Below are 17,587 nucleotides of genomic sequence, written 5' to 3' on the forward strand. Positions count from 1 at the left end.
CATCAAAGTCCACCAGAGCATGGATGGAGGAGAACAACGTTCTTGATCACATCATGAAATCACCAGCATCCTCACCTGACTGTGCCATTTACACATTTAGTGACAATGAAGACTTGAAATCTTATTATCCCCACGCGCAACTAGTATTTGGCTTATAATTATCAAACTTTGTGAGCTGATGCATTTTGGGTTTTCGGAGCCTACTTTTGACAATTTATGGCTTTATTTCAGTATCTCCAGTACTTATTGCCTTAGAAACATCAAACTTTGTCCAGTTGATGCATCTTGGGTTTTCGGAGAATGACGTCCAAAAAGTAGGTCAAGGTGACCTATTTATGACATGTTATGGCTTTATTTAAGTATCTCTGATATTTATTGGTTTAGAATCATCAAACTTTTGTTAGTTGATGCATCTTGGGCTTTCAGAGAATGTATACAAAAAAGTCGGTCACAGTGACCTACTTTTGAATATCTCAGGTACTTATTGGCTTAGAATCTTCAATCTTTGTCTATTAATGCATCTTGAGTCCTCAGAAACTTCAGGGTCAATATGACCTACTTATGTTTTTTTGTATAGCTTTATTAAAATATCTTCAGTCTTAATTGGCTAAGAATAATCAAACTGTGTCAGTTGATGCAAGCTGGGTCATAGGGTACTTAGGGTTAAAGGCTTCAAATAGAAGTGATAGACTGTACAATTTATCAGAAGAGCGATTCAAGGCCCTTTTGCCTCTTGTAAATAACCATGGCAACACCATTCATAGAAATTAAGAACCAATACACAGAATTATGTATCTTAGTGTAGTCTCCTTGTGTGCCAAGTAATATTGAAAACTATTTTTAGTAGCCACGGCAACACCGTTCATCGAAAACAAAAAACGATATACAGAATTGTGTATCTAAGTGTAGTTTACTTGTGTGCCAAGTTATATTGAAATCGGACAGACGGACGCAATACGATCGCATAAGCTCTTCTGGTCTCTGACCAATAGAATTAAAAAATCAAAGTCCAAAACTCTTAACTCGTGGGGTGTAGGTATTGCTGAATGGAAATTTAAAGGGAGAAGATAAATTGATATCACTCTAGCAAATTTTCGATATGAATTAAATCAATCCTATGTTAACGTAAAAAGTATCAATCGCTTTAGATATAACTTTACTTGGATTTTCAGTGTATGGTGACAAAGGCAACGCAATCTTAAAGGCACGACTGAAAGTTTCTACATCAGAAAGTCAGATTCGGAATAATCCAGTTATCGTTCTCTCTTCGCACTCTCTATCGACTACGTTCATCCTAGGCATAAATACAGTGACGACAAGAATCAGACAGACATATTTCAGTGGCACAGATTGCTCTTATGGTATTTCTAGTACTTCTACTGGAAATATCATAGGGTATAATTCCAGAGCCTCCTGTTTCGGAAAGTCCAGCGGCGTTAATTCCGACTTCAAAGCAATCTTGAAATGGGCTGCACAAGGGTTAGATGTTAAAGAGGATGAAAGTATATCAAAGGGATATTATAATTCTACAAGTAGTGTTAATGGTAAAAATGCATTGTGCTTTTTCAATCTAACAAAAATGAAGGCAAACGGCATTCTTCTTGATAAGTTGAACTTTGAATTGATGACGGCAACAGAGCCCAGAACCCAGGAGATGGTTGCTTTTACGATTTGGAGCTTTAATATTGTATGATTTGTAGAGTAAAAAATAGAATGAAAATATCGATTTAAGATTTGTTTCTTGATAATGATACATGTAACCAAGTATAACTTTGTGTAATATATTTTGTTTTTATCTTCGTGTATAAAAAATCAAGGTAACGTGTTATGATAGGCATTGACAGAAAAATTACCTTCACGACTGATTGTTCTGAGTATATGAAGATCTAAATATGATTGATTGACTGATTATATATTGTTTGAAGTCCCTTTCAAGAAATTTTAATATGGAGACGCCATCACTGGCCGGTAGAGAGCTTGCAAATTTTGTATTTTACTCGGCACTTAGTTGAGCAGGGATGGATTTTTTTCGTGCTTAGGAGTCTCTACTGCGTCCTCGGTTTATACGGTCTCATCCGCAGGACCGGTCTGCACGTCCCACAGTGGGATAAGATCCTGCAAGGTAAAGATCAACTCCTTACTTCGCTACTCTAGAACAGACGCTCAAACCACTGCGCCTTGCGGGTGACGATTTAAATATTAAGCCCATCACTGATATATTTTAAAGGAAAATAAGATGTAAAACAACATAAAAAGAAAGAAGTCCTCCAGGTCAAGATTTCAGAATGGAAGGTGTACCTTGTGTTACTGTTGGTATGAAGTCTTCCCAATTTTAGGTTTTCTGACCAGCTCTCCTTCACCTTAAACCCTATTGTGAATAGTCTGCCTCAGTTTGTGGTAAGATTTATTGATTTTATGTTGTTTAACGTTATATTCGAGAGTTGATTTATGTCCTATTCGAGAATTTTTCATTCGTATAGAGGCGTTACTATACACTGGTAAAGGGAAGCAAGTTTCGACCTTTACTTCAGTGTGTTTTAACTTTTGGCTCACAGAAACAAAACATATATTTCATCTAATATGATATACATGTACAACTGGCTGAGAGACGAAAATAAAATCTGTCCACTCACATACTCAGCAAAAAATAAATATCCCGCTCGTAGGATAATTTACATTTTGCTCACCATCAGTGCTTTTGAACAAAACCCAAGACTCAATACAACCCCTCAAGAACAACCAACAGATCATGTTTCAATAAAAATAAACCTCACTATATATATCAACATTCGATCAATTGTAAACAACATTCAAAAGATACAGGTAATAGCAGTAATTTCTGTCTAGATGACATGGTTTGAAAGTTCCATTACTAACTCTGGAGTAAATGGATGCATTGTCATTCAAAAGGACCGTCACCGAAACCACAAAGTGGGTAGATTTTGTGTCATTATACGGGAAGACCCAACATTTATTCAAGTACAAATGGGTGTATTTTCATTTGACATTCTTACACTATTTCTTGAGAGATGTACAATTTCAGTAGTCTACCCGAAGCAAGTCTTTGATTTGGATATGTAAAGGCATTTTTCTTGGCATTCATTCTTACGTTTTATGATAAAATTAAATTTAAATTTTAATTAAATTAATGTTTAATTGGATCATGCACAATTATATGAGAACAAACGGGGAATGCATTACAATAAGAAAACTCGTGTTTTAAATAAACTATCGTCACGGCAACTCAGTTCGTATATTGTTCGCTTGATCGGAAGATCGCGAGTTTGAATCTCGACCGCAAGTCGGCGACAAATAAGAAGCAACTGTTCTTTCGCACGCACTTGGCATTTGGAAATTCTTTAACTCCTAGTCTTTATGACCGGGCGTTGGCATGATAAAGATCCACACTACTCTATAGACTGAGAAAACGTCACAGATTCATTTTGATTTACACTCTTAGAGGGTATTCTCGAGCAAAACATTAATTAATATTATCTGATCCAATATATATATACAGATGCACAAGAAACGAATGTATTCTAAACACTCAATTTTTATATTACAAAAATATGTGCATTTATATAATAGTAACAAGTCTGTTAAGATCTATATTTACAGTTCTTTAGTAAAAAACAATTTCATGCTAAAGATGATTTATTACAAAATGTTGCCAAAATCACATTATAATTACAGGAGAGCGTTTATAAATACAAAACTTGCCATCTTGTTCTTATTGCTGATCAGCTGACACGTCATGGACACTACTGTGTTCCATCCAAGCTCCTGTTGTCTTTTTCTTATAAGGCTGCACGCCTTTCACGCCTAATACTTCAAACGGTTTTCTTCTCAGAGTTTGGGTTGTAATTTCATTGTGTTTAGAAATCCAGTTGTCGAGAGGTTTCAATTTCACGGATGAGCAGTCATTATTTTCCTTACAAACCCTCGGCCACATTTCCGGCATTCTAAGAAAGCATATATCTGACAACTACATGTAATAATGCAGTTGTGGTGAACAAGTAGTCTTTCTCTAATGTTCTGGATAGGCACATCAATTGCAGAGTATCGAATGATCTCTAGTTTTACTCCAGTTGATATTCTACCTTCTTTCGATTTCTGTGCCATTGTTCTGAATTCCGCAATTTGATTTTTTTAACAAAAAGAAAAGAAAATCTGAAAAACGGAGAAAACGATGCACGGAAAACCCGATAAACGCAAAACCTGATAACCGGAAAACCTGATAACTGGAAAACCAGATAAACGCAAAACCTGATAAATGCAGGTGACGATAGCATTATTGAAAAAGGCAAAACACGATAATTATTGAAACAAGAGGCCCAGGGGCCACAGCGCTCACCTGAGCACATCAGCTAGGAAAAAACACATATCAGATCAGACCTGAAAGTTCACTTAGTTGGGGGGGGGGGGGGCTTGAATTTTAACCCCCAAGGGGATCATAATTTGAACGAACTAGAATCTACATTACTTGAGGATGATTCCATACAAATATAACTAATCCTGGCTTTGGAGTACTTGAAAAGAAGATTTGAAAAGGTTTCCCTATATATTTCTATGTAAAACTTTGGTCGGCCATTTTGGCCACACCCTTACCCCGTGGTCATGACTTGAACAAACTTGAATCTACACTACCTGAAGATAATTTCACATGAGTTTCATCTTTCCTGTTTCAATGGTTCTTGAGAAGAAGATTTTTTAAGATTTTTCCTATATATTCCTATGTAAAACTTTGATCGACCATTTTGGCCCCGCCCTACCCCCCCGGGGTCCATGACTTGAACAAACTTAAATCTACATTACCTGAGGATGATTCCACATGAGTTTCATCTTTCCTGTTTCAATGGTTCTTGAGAAGAAGACTTTTTAAGATTTTTCCTATATATTCCTATGTAAAACTTTGATCGGCCATTTTGGCCCCGCCCTACCCCCGGGGGTCATGACTTGAACACACTTGAATCTACACTACCTGAGGATGATTCCACATGCATTTCATCTTTCCTGTCCCAGTGGTTCTAAACTTGAATCTACACTACCTGAAGATGATTCTACATGAGTTTCATCTTTCCTGTCCCAGTGGTTCTTGAGAAGAAGATTTTTAAAGATTTTTCCTATATATTCCTATGTAAAACTTTGATCGGCCATTTTGGCCCTGCCCTACCCCCGGGGGTCATGACTTGAAAAAACTTTAATCTACACTACCTGAGGATGATTCCACATGAGTTTCATCTTTCATGGCCCAGTGCTTCTTGAGAAGAAGTTTTTAAAGATTTTTCCTATATATTCCTATGTAAAACTTTGATCGGCCATTTTGGCCCCGCCCTACCCCCAGGGGTCATAACTTAAACAAACTTGAATCTACACTACCTGAGGATGATTCCACATAAGTTTCATCTTTCCTGGCCCAGTGGTTCTTGAGAAGAAGATTTTTAAAAAATGCCAATAATTTTTCTCTAATTCATGATTATCTCCCCTTGGAAAAGGGCATGGCCCTTCTTTTGAACAAACATGAATCCCCTTCACCCAAGGATACTTTGTGCCAAGTTTGGTTGACATTGGCCCAGTGGTTCTTGAGAAGAAGATGGAAATGTGAAAAGTTAACGACAACGACAACAGACAACGGACAAATTTTGATCAGAAAAGCTCACTTGAGCGTTCGGCTCAGGTGAGCTAAAAAGCAAAACACGATAGGATAAACGGAAAACCTGATGGGATACACGCATGATAGGACACGATAGAATTATCAAGAATAGCGCTGCGGGTATTGTAAAAGCTCAATGGATGAAGTTGTCAAAAATAACATGTGTTTGTGTAACATTTCGCACCTGGCAGCAACAAAGTTAAAAATCTTATTTCTAGCATACAAGTCAAGGTCACAAGGTCATTGATCTTGGTGTCATTCTAAAGAACTTGATTAGTGTAGAGTGCACACCAAATATAAAGTATTTATCTATCACGGTTCAAAAATTATGCTGAAAGTTAAAAAAAAAACTATTTTTAGCATATAGGACACAGTCAAGGTCACTGACCTTGAGGTCATGTGAAAGGGCTTAAATAGTGCAGTATGCACTAAAAGTTATGGCGAAGGTAAAAGTTTGCCGACTAAAAAATGCTATAATTAGCGTGTGAGTAACAGTCAAGGTCACAAGGTCATTAACCTTGGTGAAATTTGAAAGAACTTAATTAGTGGAGTATTCATATATGAAGTCTCTTCCATTCATGGATCAAAAGTTATGGCGAAGGTTAACAGACAGACAGTACAGAAACAATATACGCCTGCCCTCGGATCATTCGTTTCGGGCTCATAAAACGCTTTACTGGTTTGCTAGCCAGTAAGTAGACCCCAAACCTTCATATATATAAAACATTTTTTTGTTTCCAGAAGTGTTTTGGGAGCTGGAATCTTTGGCTTTTTGTTCTTCAGTAGTGAGCAATAGCGATGACAATTAAGAGGTGAAGGTTGTCCTTTGCAGATGATCTACAATGGTCAGACATCGTTTTATGTCCAGACAAGCAGCTGCCAAATTTTCTAAATAGAATTTTGGAAGTAAATTGCCACTGAAGCATCCCTTGCGTGTAAGTCAAATAGATAAAAATGGCCGTCATAATATACAATGGCTGTTGTGTAGTCTTAAAATCTGTCAGGAACCTATCTGTTTTGTAAAGCTGCCGCAGATTTCGAGAGAATTTTGATTAAAACATCAGTAGAAGGAAGAAAGTTGACGTTAACTTTTCAACCTTGAATGGTATGGTAATATTACCGATGAGGATTATTGGTTGTACATTTATGGATTGTGTGGCAATTTTCTGCAACAATGAAATTTATTGATTAGTATGCAGGGTATCCCCTTAAAACATCACGTAGTTGACAGCAGCAGCTGTGCACAAGCAAAGTTATATAGAAATACGAAAAAGATGCCTTTGCCATTTAACTACACTGTGACTCGGCAGCTATACCACTGGAGAATGTTTTTGTCATCTTTTTGCACGACTCCCATTATGACGTAATGTAGATAGAACCTTCTATCGTTAAAATGATGTTGTACTACGGACCCGGTCTAAGGATAGAATTCCTTCCGTGTATTCGTAATGTAGCAAAAGAAACACAGTTTATACATGTAACTCTTACTCAGTGCATTTACTATCAACAATCTAGAGAGTTCCGAATGTAAACATGGCAGGTAAATTTGAAGCGAGAGAAAACGTTGAGAAAATTAATTGGATTTTCGTCTTTCTCTGCATTATTTTTGGTTTACGTCCGTATCTGTCCGTAACTTGTATAAGACGGCGTCGTCATTTTAATGACTTAAAACTTATTATCGATATATTTTTAACTAGTCATAGTCATTGTCTTGAACTATTTTTCACAAACACTGGTCCTCTCATGCAGGCCATCGGCTTGGGCATGGCGCGGCGTGGTAGAAAAATAATCGTCGTAGACGTAGGTACTGTTGAGCCCTTGAAGTGTGTCGGTTTTTGAATTCGGAGACAGTGACAGTTAACATTATGCGTGGATGGGGCATAATGACGCAGAATGGTCTTGATAAGGACGGCAGCATATCTTTGCAGCTTTGTCTTTAGCTTCAGCATTAATTTTACTTATCTCTTCTACGTATTTAGCATGCAAAGTATATTTTAACCGAGTACCCGTTTCAGACACTAATCATGTACAACTGAAAAGGTTAAAATACCAATCTAGACATAGATCTATTGATTTCTTTTATCATATTCCTCAATCGTTCCTTGGTAATTCTTTTCTACATATATCCACTGATAAGTAGTAGTGTCTCAAACGAGCTCGAGTGAGCAATTCTCAAGCATAATGAACATTTCTGTATCCACGGTCTACAATTTGTTTTTCGTTCTTCAACTATTAACCTATGATATAACTTCCATTGGCATTCGTGTATAAATCTCCATACACTATGGTATAATCAAATCATTGCAGTTATACCATGGCTTGCAATATCTTTTCAATAATCCATGCAATGCAAAAAATTAGCAAAACAGAGTTTCAATTCAAATTGACAAAATTTCACAACTCAATAAAGAAATTATATCACAATAAAAATTTATCTGAATTTGTTTACTGTCAAAACAAATCCAAGAAGGCCTGAACATAGGTATTAATTTCCAAAAATAAGAGTGAAACTACATTGATTAAATCCACTTTTCAACTGGTTAAGAATTTCTGTTATTACTTCGTCTCGTGAGGTCAAACCCAGGATCGTGAACCACAAACCATGGTATAAAGAAATATTTTGTAAATTTGACGTCCTCCAATCTAAATCTGGTATGTTCTGCTTGTTACATAATTTTGTAAAGGTAGGATACATTAAACAATCATTCCTCCCCCTTATTAATAATTCATATTCATATTACAGACATGATGAAGGAGATATGTTTAAAATAGATTTTAAATACACGTGTTGATAGGCTTGGTTTGCATTTAAAACCAGACGTTTTTGGAAAAAAAATACATAAAGACTTTTAAATAAAGAGGAAACTCTAGAACACATGCCTGACTTGATATATAACATTTATTTACATCCGGGTTTGCTAGTACAGAATGCCTTTATGTGTAATGCCTTCTACAAAGTAAGGTAAGCTTACATTATGAGTACAGTTTGATATTCTCAAACCTAAAAAAAGAATAATGCATTTTATTTTTAAAGGCAGTTAAGTAAAGTTTATATGAAATATCTGTTTTAGAGCCAAAGGTAAATGTTCAATTTTCAGATAAAGAAAAACACGATTAAAATATTCATTTGATTGAATGATTGGTCAGACAGAACAGCAGTGCTGCGTCTAGACTGTAGAGACCCAGTTAATTACTATGTAATGTAAAGGTTCCTTAATGATTCCATACAGTGACAGCTGAAAGGAATTCATGTATCAATGTATAAAAATATAAGAGAGAAAACGTTACAAGAATCAATTGAAGAGGGAGGGGGTTCAATTCCAGCTATTATAAGTGTACATGTTATTACTACACAGTGTTAAATAGAATTCGAACTCTTAATTGTATTGATAATCAGACTTCAAAGTGAAAATGATATACCTGAAAGATAGCTGAGGTCACTTAAATTGTGATAGCCATTGATTAGATTAAATTGTGACTGCATGTTCATTAAAAAGTCAATGATAAACTTTGATTTTTTTTCCAGAAAAAATGGAACCATACACACAGCTATCAGCAAGTGACATAGCAATCATAACTAGTGCTAATTGTAACGGGAACCGTTACAGATGTTCCCCAAACGCTCCCCAACTCCTTTTTGGTGCCATATTCCCTGTAAGCTTCATTAAATAAGACAAACTCTGTGCATTTTTTACTTTAACAACATTTTCTCAGCAGGATACCAATTATTTCAAATTTTAGCATTGCACCCGTGCGCATGTGAATGCATGTGCGTTATGATCATATCATCTTGTCTACACTATCTACATATCTTAATATACAATATATTAAAGCATTCAGTCCAAAAAGTATGAAAAATCACTCTTTCAAACGTATTTTTCATTTCACTCATTCCAAATGCACGCACGTGCGTGCACGTGCATGATGACCATACCTTCTTGTAGGAGTCCCTTATATCTATCTATATTCTAAATCCCATCCTGTTTGGTTGAAAAACAAGGGAGTTATAGCCATTTCAAGTTTAAGCCAATCAGATTGCAGCACACGTGCATGCGCGTGATTTCATGATTTTTTTCTACATCATATTGTAGTATATCCTAATGCATGACTATCTTTTAAATTTCAAAGCATTTTGTCGAAAAACAAAGGAGATATAGCCATTTAAAGTTTCAGCCAATCAGACTGCAGCACGCAGGCATGTGCATGCTTTCATGAAAATTCTTATATATCACGCTGTAGATCTTCATAATATAGGTCTATGTTCAAAATTTCAAAGGATTGTGACAAGAAACAAGAGAGATATTGAGACTTTAGTTTCAGCCAATCAGAGCGAAGTGCATGTGCATGCGCGTGAGATCTTACTTTTTTGACCATGTCATTTTGTCTATCCTTCTAATATATACTTATAATATGAATTTCAAAGCATTTCATCAATAATTTAAATAGTTACGTCTGTATCAATCATATTGGACATTTCTCGTGTTGCACGTGCGAGCTCTTGCAAGCATATGTGCATGCACATGCTTTCATGATAAATCTTATATTACAGGCTGTAGATCTCCCTAATGTATGACTATGTTCAAAATTTCAAATGATTTTATCAAAAAACAAAAAAGATATTGAGACTTTAGTTTCAGCCAATCAAAGCGAAGTGCACGTGCATGCGCGTGTGACCTTGCTATTTTGACCATGTCATCTTGTGCACACTACTAATATATCCTTACATTATAAGTTTCGAAACATTTCGTCACAAAATAGAAAAGTTACGGTTATATCCATTATATATTGGTCATTTTAAGATTTGCACGTGCGCGCTCTTGCAAGCACGTGCGCGCAAAATGACCTTGATTCCGCGAATCTACATAACATGCCTACTTACCCTAAAAAGGTTTCACCTAAGTCGGATGTGTAGTTTACAAGATCACTCGCGGAAAAGATTTTCCCAGGAAGAAAAATAATAATAATAACTAGATGAGATCTCGTTGCGAGCAACGAGTAGGTCTTCCGTTGAATTTCTAGATAAGATGAGATGTGATTTTGATTGAGATAATCGTTAAAAGAGAATGACTTTTAGTTTTCCTTCATTAAATTTAAAATTTCTCATTTTTATGAGGGTATTCTGAACATCTTTTGTTCAATAAGAATTATAAAAATACTCCCCCTTTTTGAAACGTAAAGCATAAAAAATACAGCATTTTGTCCCTTGCAACCCCTAATTACGTAACATATAATCAAAATGTTATCATATATTGATGCAAATCGTTATGATGAATAATTTTGCCCCAGTAATGTATAACAAAATATTGATCATTAAAGAGTTATAGATAAAAGACTTTTGGCCCCTCGGAGCACCTATTTTGAGGGGTCAGCCCTTTTTTCTTGATATCAAATGAAAGGACTTGTTATCTTAAAGATTTTTTGTTCAACACTTATTCAGAGATTTCTATTCGTTGTGGAGATATGCTATACGGAAATATTTAGGGGCCACTCCTACAAGTCCTTAATGGGGCCGTTTTACAAAAATTCAAAGTATGCATATTGTTAAGAACATTATTCTGGCCGTCTTTTGTTCAATACTTCTTATCAAAATATTCCCCATTTTCGAGATATAAAGCATCAAAGATTTGATATTCTGGCCCCTTCTGACCCCTAATTACGTAACATATGATCAAAATTGTATCATATATTGTTGCAAATTGTTAAGATAAATACTTTTGCTTCAGTAATGTATAACAGAATATTGATCATTAGAGAGTTATAGATAAAAGACTTTTGGCCAATTTGATCCCCTAATTTGAGGGGTCAGCCCCTTTTTCTTGATATCAAATAAAAGGTCTTATGATTTTGAAGATTTTTTGATCAACACTTATTCAGAGACTTCTACTCGTTATGGAGATATGCTAAATTGAAATATTTAGGGGCCACTCTTACGAGTCCTTAATGGGGCCGTTTTACAAAAATTCAAAGTATGCATATTGTTTAGAACATTATTCTGACCATCTTTTCTTCAATATTGCTTATCAAAATATTTCCCCTTTTTGACATATAAAGCATCAAAGATTTGATATTCTGGCCCCTTCGTGACCCCTAATTACGTAACATATGATCAAAATTGTATCATATATTTTTGCAAATCGTTAAGATAAATACTTTTGCTTCAGTAATGTATAACAGAATATTGATCATTAGAGAGTTAAAGATAAAAGACTATAAAAGAACTATTATCTCCAATTAATCTTCAATTCATATCTTTAGCAGTTTTCACTACTAAATCAAGACAAAATTGCATTTTAAAATCAGAAATCAGAAAATTCCCCATATCTCACGACCGGAAGTGACGTCATTAAAACGCTTAAAAACCTATCAAGATCGATTGATTAGCTATTACATATGAAAATTTCATGTTAATGGGCCGAGCCGTTTCTGAGAAATCGCGTGCACAAAATCGGTTGGAAGAATAATAATAATAATAATAATAATAGAGAAAAAGAAACCGAACGAAAACAATAAGGTCTTCCGTTGGAAACTGAAGACCTTAATAAGAATAATAATAATAAGAAACAGAGTAAAAACAATATGTTCCCCAACTTCGTTTGGGGAACATAATAACTAGTGTTGTAGTTTCTGCTCTTCTTCTTTTCCTGGGAAGTCTTGTTATGTTCCTTATAATACGCAAGACGTGTCGAGATACGTCATCTGTAGAAGACAGAGAAATATTGAATCTTCTACCTTAATTAGCAATAATGACTTTCAATCCCTTTTATTTCTACGGAAAACAGAATTTTCTTTCTGCGAAGATTATTTTTAATACAGTTGAACCTCTGCAATACAGACAAAGATAATCTGGACGCTGAACAAAGTTTGTGAATAAAAGGAGTGTAATATTTTAAAAAAAAAATTGACATCTTATTTTTAGGCAATTTGTTTTTTGAATTTAAAGTGAGAAAAAAATGCATGAATTCTGGCTGTTGATGTATAAAATCAATACTATCAAAAACTTGTGCGAGAATGAAATTTTCGTGAGCAGCTTCCTGATTATCTGTGCGTTGTCCGTAGCAAACAAACCAATAATTTTTGTCGCAGTTTTCTTTCCAATTACACATGATTGATATGTATTTTAGCATATACACCTGTACTTTGTTGAGGCAGGTCATTTGGTGGGATAATTTTTTATAATCTTATGTCAACTTCCTTTCTATGCATCTACCCGTACTAAACTTGTGTATAGCTACATTTTAACTCCTACATGTGTACAATTTTTCTATTGTAGCTGCTGAGCACAGTGTGAAAGAAGGGTATGTTAACATGTATTGTTAAGATCAACTTCTCGAGTAATTCTTGTTATAACTTTCGTTTATTTTAATATTGTAATTACATTGATATACAATTTATATATTATAATTTATTTACAGACAAACCATAAATCTCAATGTTTTAGGTAGGTGTTTTTTCTACGAAAGCATTGCTGTAATATTGTAAATAGTTCATTATCGTGCCTCGCTTTCAGGAAAGCGAGGGAACATTAAATTTCATTCGTCTGTCCTTCTCTCAGTCAAACAAATAGAAAAGTTTGATCTAATTTTCAAAAGTTACAATTAACGCCAAATTCAATTGGCCTAAACTTTAAAATGAGAATTGAGAGGGCTTTTACTAAATATATTGTGTCGAGACCTTTCTTAATGCACAACGATTTTTGACCCAGTGACTTTTAGCTCGAAGTTTGACTTTTTATTACTAACAAACTGACCTTGTTCAAAACTTTTAGATGGGGTTAAATTAGGGCTTTCACCTTTCAAATGTAAAATATCTGTCACTAGACCTTTCTAAAAATACTACGAGTTTTGGGAACATGACCTTGACCTAAACGTTTGACCTGTTTTTCAAAAATGAAACTGTTTTCTCACAACTTGTACGAGATAAGGCTTTAATTTTCACCTTTACAAACTACGTTTCAGGTACAAACACTGGAGGAGAAACGTATGTAAAAGTTTATTGATTTTGAAGGAAATGTATTATTTAAGGACAGATGATACAAACAAATAATTTGGCCTAATTTCATTGAAAATCAAGCAAAAAAATAAATTTCTAGAATATTAAGTAATAGTACTAAACTTCTAAGATGTTCAAAATTCCACATCTCTGAAACAATCATCTTTAAGCTATACAAAAATTTTCACTTCAAATCCCATTTTAGTGAAAATTTGAATAAAAGAAAAACCATGCAGTGAAACCTATTCAATGTCATCATCAAAACATGACTTAAGTTGTTATTTTCTAATACATTTCAGACTATGTGGGCGAAAAATGTGCGGTTGAATTTCTTTCATATTATATAAAAAGAGAGATTTTGTATCCAAGAACGAAATATCGAAGTTTCAGCAAAATTGAATTTGAGGAAAATTTTGACCTATCTATTTGGTCCTACCTTAAGTTGTTATTTTCATTTTTTTTTTTTTTTTTTTTACAAAAGTTTGTTTCATCTTTCCTACCTTGGGGAAATCTTTAAAGGAATATGAACTGTAATTTTGATGTCAATTTTTCATGCAATAATTTAATCTACTTTAAACAAATTCAATAAGAAAATTTTCTTAAAAATGTTAATATTTTCTACTGAAGAACTATTCTCGATCGGGAAAATTATATTATCATCTTGTACAATGATGCTATTATCGTCTTGTACAATATTGGAATTTGTAGATAATACTATACATTCCATTTTACATAAATCTTCCTTCTCAAAGAATTAAATATGCCCATTTCATTCTTATTTACGTAAATGATAATAATAAATCGTTACGATTTATAACAAAAGGACATTTTAACAGCAAAGTAAAATGCTAAAAAAGTGTTTATATTTTCTGAAACTTTCCTTTCTGTCATAGGATTGATTCGACTTACACAGAACTGGGTACTCTTGACAAACCAAACACATACGACGTTCTTCGGCCAAATGTCAATTCTAAGATTCCTCACGTTGATTTTGCCTACACAGAACTGGGAACTTTAGAATCACCAAATACATATGAAGCTCTTCATCGATATGTAAATGCTGACGAAAAGTACGAATAATACAGTAATACCACTGTCTGCGGGTATTTCGTTATAAAAACCATTTTGACATGTAGCTATGCTTGTTTTCTATGTCATTGCACACAGAATCCTTAAGATGTTGGTCACATTCTCTTTGACCGCAAGTGGTGGCATCTCCATATGAATGAAAAAAAAAATGTTCAGAGGGACATTAAACAATATACAATCAAATTCAATGTACATTAGGGTTGTGTATTGAGCAAAAAATTTCGATACGATATAATACAATATTTTTTAAAGCGACATGCGATATATTGGACTCGACAACAAGTTCATCAAATAAGGCTTATTAATCATTTAATTTCATAAAAAAGATTAGTGTTTTATTACCCATTTCAAAGTTCTTATCCCATAGTCAGTAAATAATCACTTCCAATCAAAACGTTTAATGAATGTAAAATCAACAAGTAAAAATAAAATTATGTATTTTATAATAATTATAAAAACTGTGTTATTTCTTTTATGAATCTATAATTATTGATCAGTTTTAATTCAAAAAAGTGAAATATAACCTTTGCTGATCAAAATTCACATCTGTTTAGCAGAATAAGAAGAAAAACTGCTTGTCCGATACGTATTGGAAGTAATCTTTCTATACGATATTTTTCTTGAATATCGATACGTTTCGATATATCGATATATTGATACAGCCCTAATGTACATTATATTTTCTGTTTAAATGTTTATTTTGAGAATTATCCTATTTATGAAACGGGGGCATATAGTAACAAATGTATATGGTCGGTCAATCAACAATATCAGTCCTTTTTTGCAGAAGTTGATATAGAATTTAAAATACAATTATATTACTAGTCATTAAAATATTTAGGTCTGCATGGTTCTATTTTTGGCACGATTGAGCAGTTTTTGTCAGATTTATAAACCTTGAAATTGGAAAAATTCCAGTTTTTGTAGCTGCTTTATTGTCAATGGAGCCTAAATGTATGATAATCATTTCCGAGGAGTTATAAAAAAGTTCGTGGACTGGCGCTATAAAATAAATTCTATGTTAGCTGGGTTATTGATATTTATTGTTGACTTTAATATACAAAAGGAAATTATTTTGAAAATTTCAACTCTGTTCTTTGCAAAACACAATTTTATCGTTTAATTAATTGTGGAAGGTGTGGTAACTCTGCGCCGTTGCCGGTTCAGTATTTTTTCGTCGTGCAACGCCACCATGTCATAACTTTTCAAAGTACTCTCCGCCTGCAACGATACACGTTTCATGACGATGTACAACGGATTGAAATATGAACTGATCAGCCCTGTTGATAGGTTCCAAGTGTCTGATTTACTGCTGAGAGAGGCCTTAATCATCAATCTTCACTATGATCTGTCTCAGTCTCATGCAATTGAATCACTATAAAAGAAAAAGATTTAAAGCCGATAGGCGATTTCGAGTTGCCAAAATTGTGTGGTACGAAATGAAAAGAACACGTTATTTAACCATGTTTTAGGAAAAAAACACAGTTGTTCTCTGTTTATATACGTAAAATCAATGGAAAGCGAAATCTTCCTGGCGAACATTAAATCTCACGGACAAATCTGATAAAAAATACTGAGAGGCGACGATAAGGGTAAACAGGTCTGCTTTTCAGACTAGGAGAGAGCGCAAAGTCGGAAGGTGCCAGATCCGGTGAGTACGGTGGTTGGGACAGTGTTTCGGCTCCCAGCTATAAATTGATTGTGAATACAGTCTCTACTGATGAGTGAGATGGAGCATTATTATGAAATAGAATGATGTTTTCACGATTTATGTAAAAATCAGGCCATTTTTCCTGAGGGCATTAACTTAATCCTTTGATAAGACCTAGATATGTAAAATTAACAGCGTAGTTGCGCGTTGTTGTTTGCGAAAAAAATATATAACAGTTAATGATCAAATATTAGTTCTTTTTTATAACTGCATAACCAATATTTCAATTTATTGTGTAACTTTTATTGGGCTCGTATGTGTGGATTTTATGAAAGTAAGGCCTACAACATTTTTTACTTTTTATGCAATAAAAATTATATCTACCGTTTGATGTTTTTTTTTTGGTAATATTTTCCATTGACTGATTTCCCGTTGAATTAGACCCAATCCACTCAAAATTGGATATCCAAGTTTAGTCGTCTACTGTTATGGTTTGGTCCGAAAAGTTTTGTTGATCATTTCGAGATTTGCGCAGAAACTTTTATATTCTTTAACTCTTTTGACTTTTTTAAAAAGTTTTGTAAAAGTCTTGGCACCCATCTTGCACACACCCCGGACATTTTCAAATACTTCAAATACAATGTTGTATATGGATCCATATGAAATAGAAAGATCTTCACTCAACTGTGTATCTGCATTTAAGATTTTCCTCACGCGATGAACGCGCAAGTGAGTTAAGATTAAATAAGGCAGTTTCTATGCAAATGAGCTAATTAAAATGCATATGAGTTGTATATTTTAAGTAAAGGGAAAGCTAAAATTTATCCTCCTAGGAATCTTACACTGGACCGTGATTTTTACCGTTTTAACAACATGCACTTGACGTTACTTCATATTTTTTCTTTTAATAAAAAATATATCCATATACCGAATAACAATCAAGGTACACATCGAGAACGCCATCTTTAATTTTCGAAGTCGGTCATTCACTAGTATTTTCGTCTGAAACTCCGTATAATAAATTCCCTGCTACCATATTCTTTCTCTTTCCAGTCTCGCCAAACTCGATCTACTGCTTCAACAATGCGAGAAATAATTAAAGGATTTATATTTCAAATCGCAACGGTATTAAATTGAATGTGTTGAATACGTTAATTACTTATGACGTCACTATGAAATTATGTAGACCGCATTGGACTACCAAT

The sequence above is a fragment of the Saccostrea cucullata genome, unplaced genomic scaffold (assembly GCF_032062105.1).
Source record: "Saccostrea cucullata isolate Sc308-1 unplaced genomic scaffold, CSIRO_AGI_Scuc_v1 ctg1400, whole genome shotgun sequence".
NCBI lineage: Eukaryota > Metazoa > Mollusca > Bivalvia > Ostreida > Ostreidae > Saccostrea > Saccostrea cuccullata.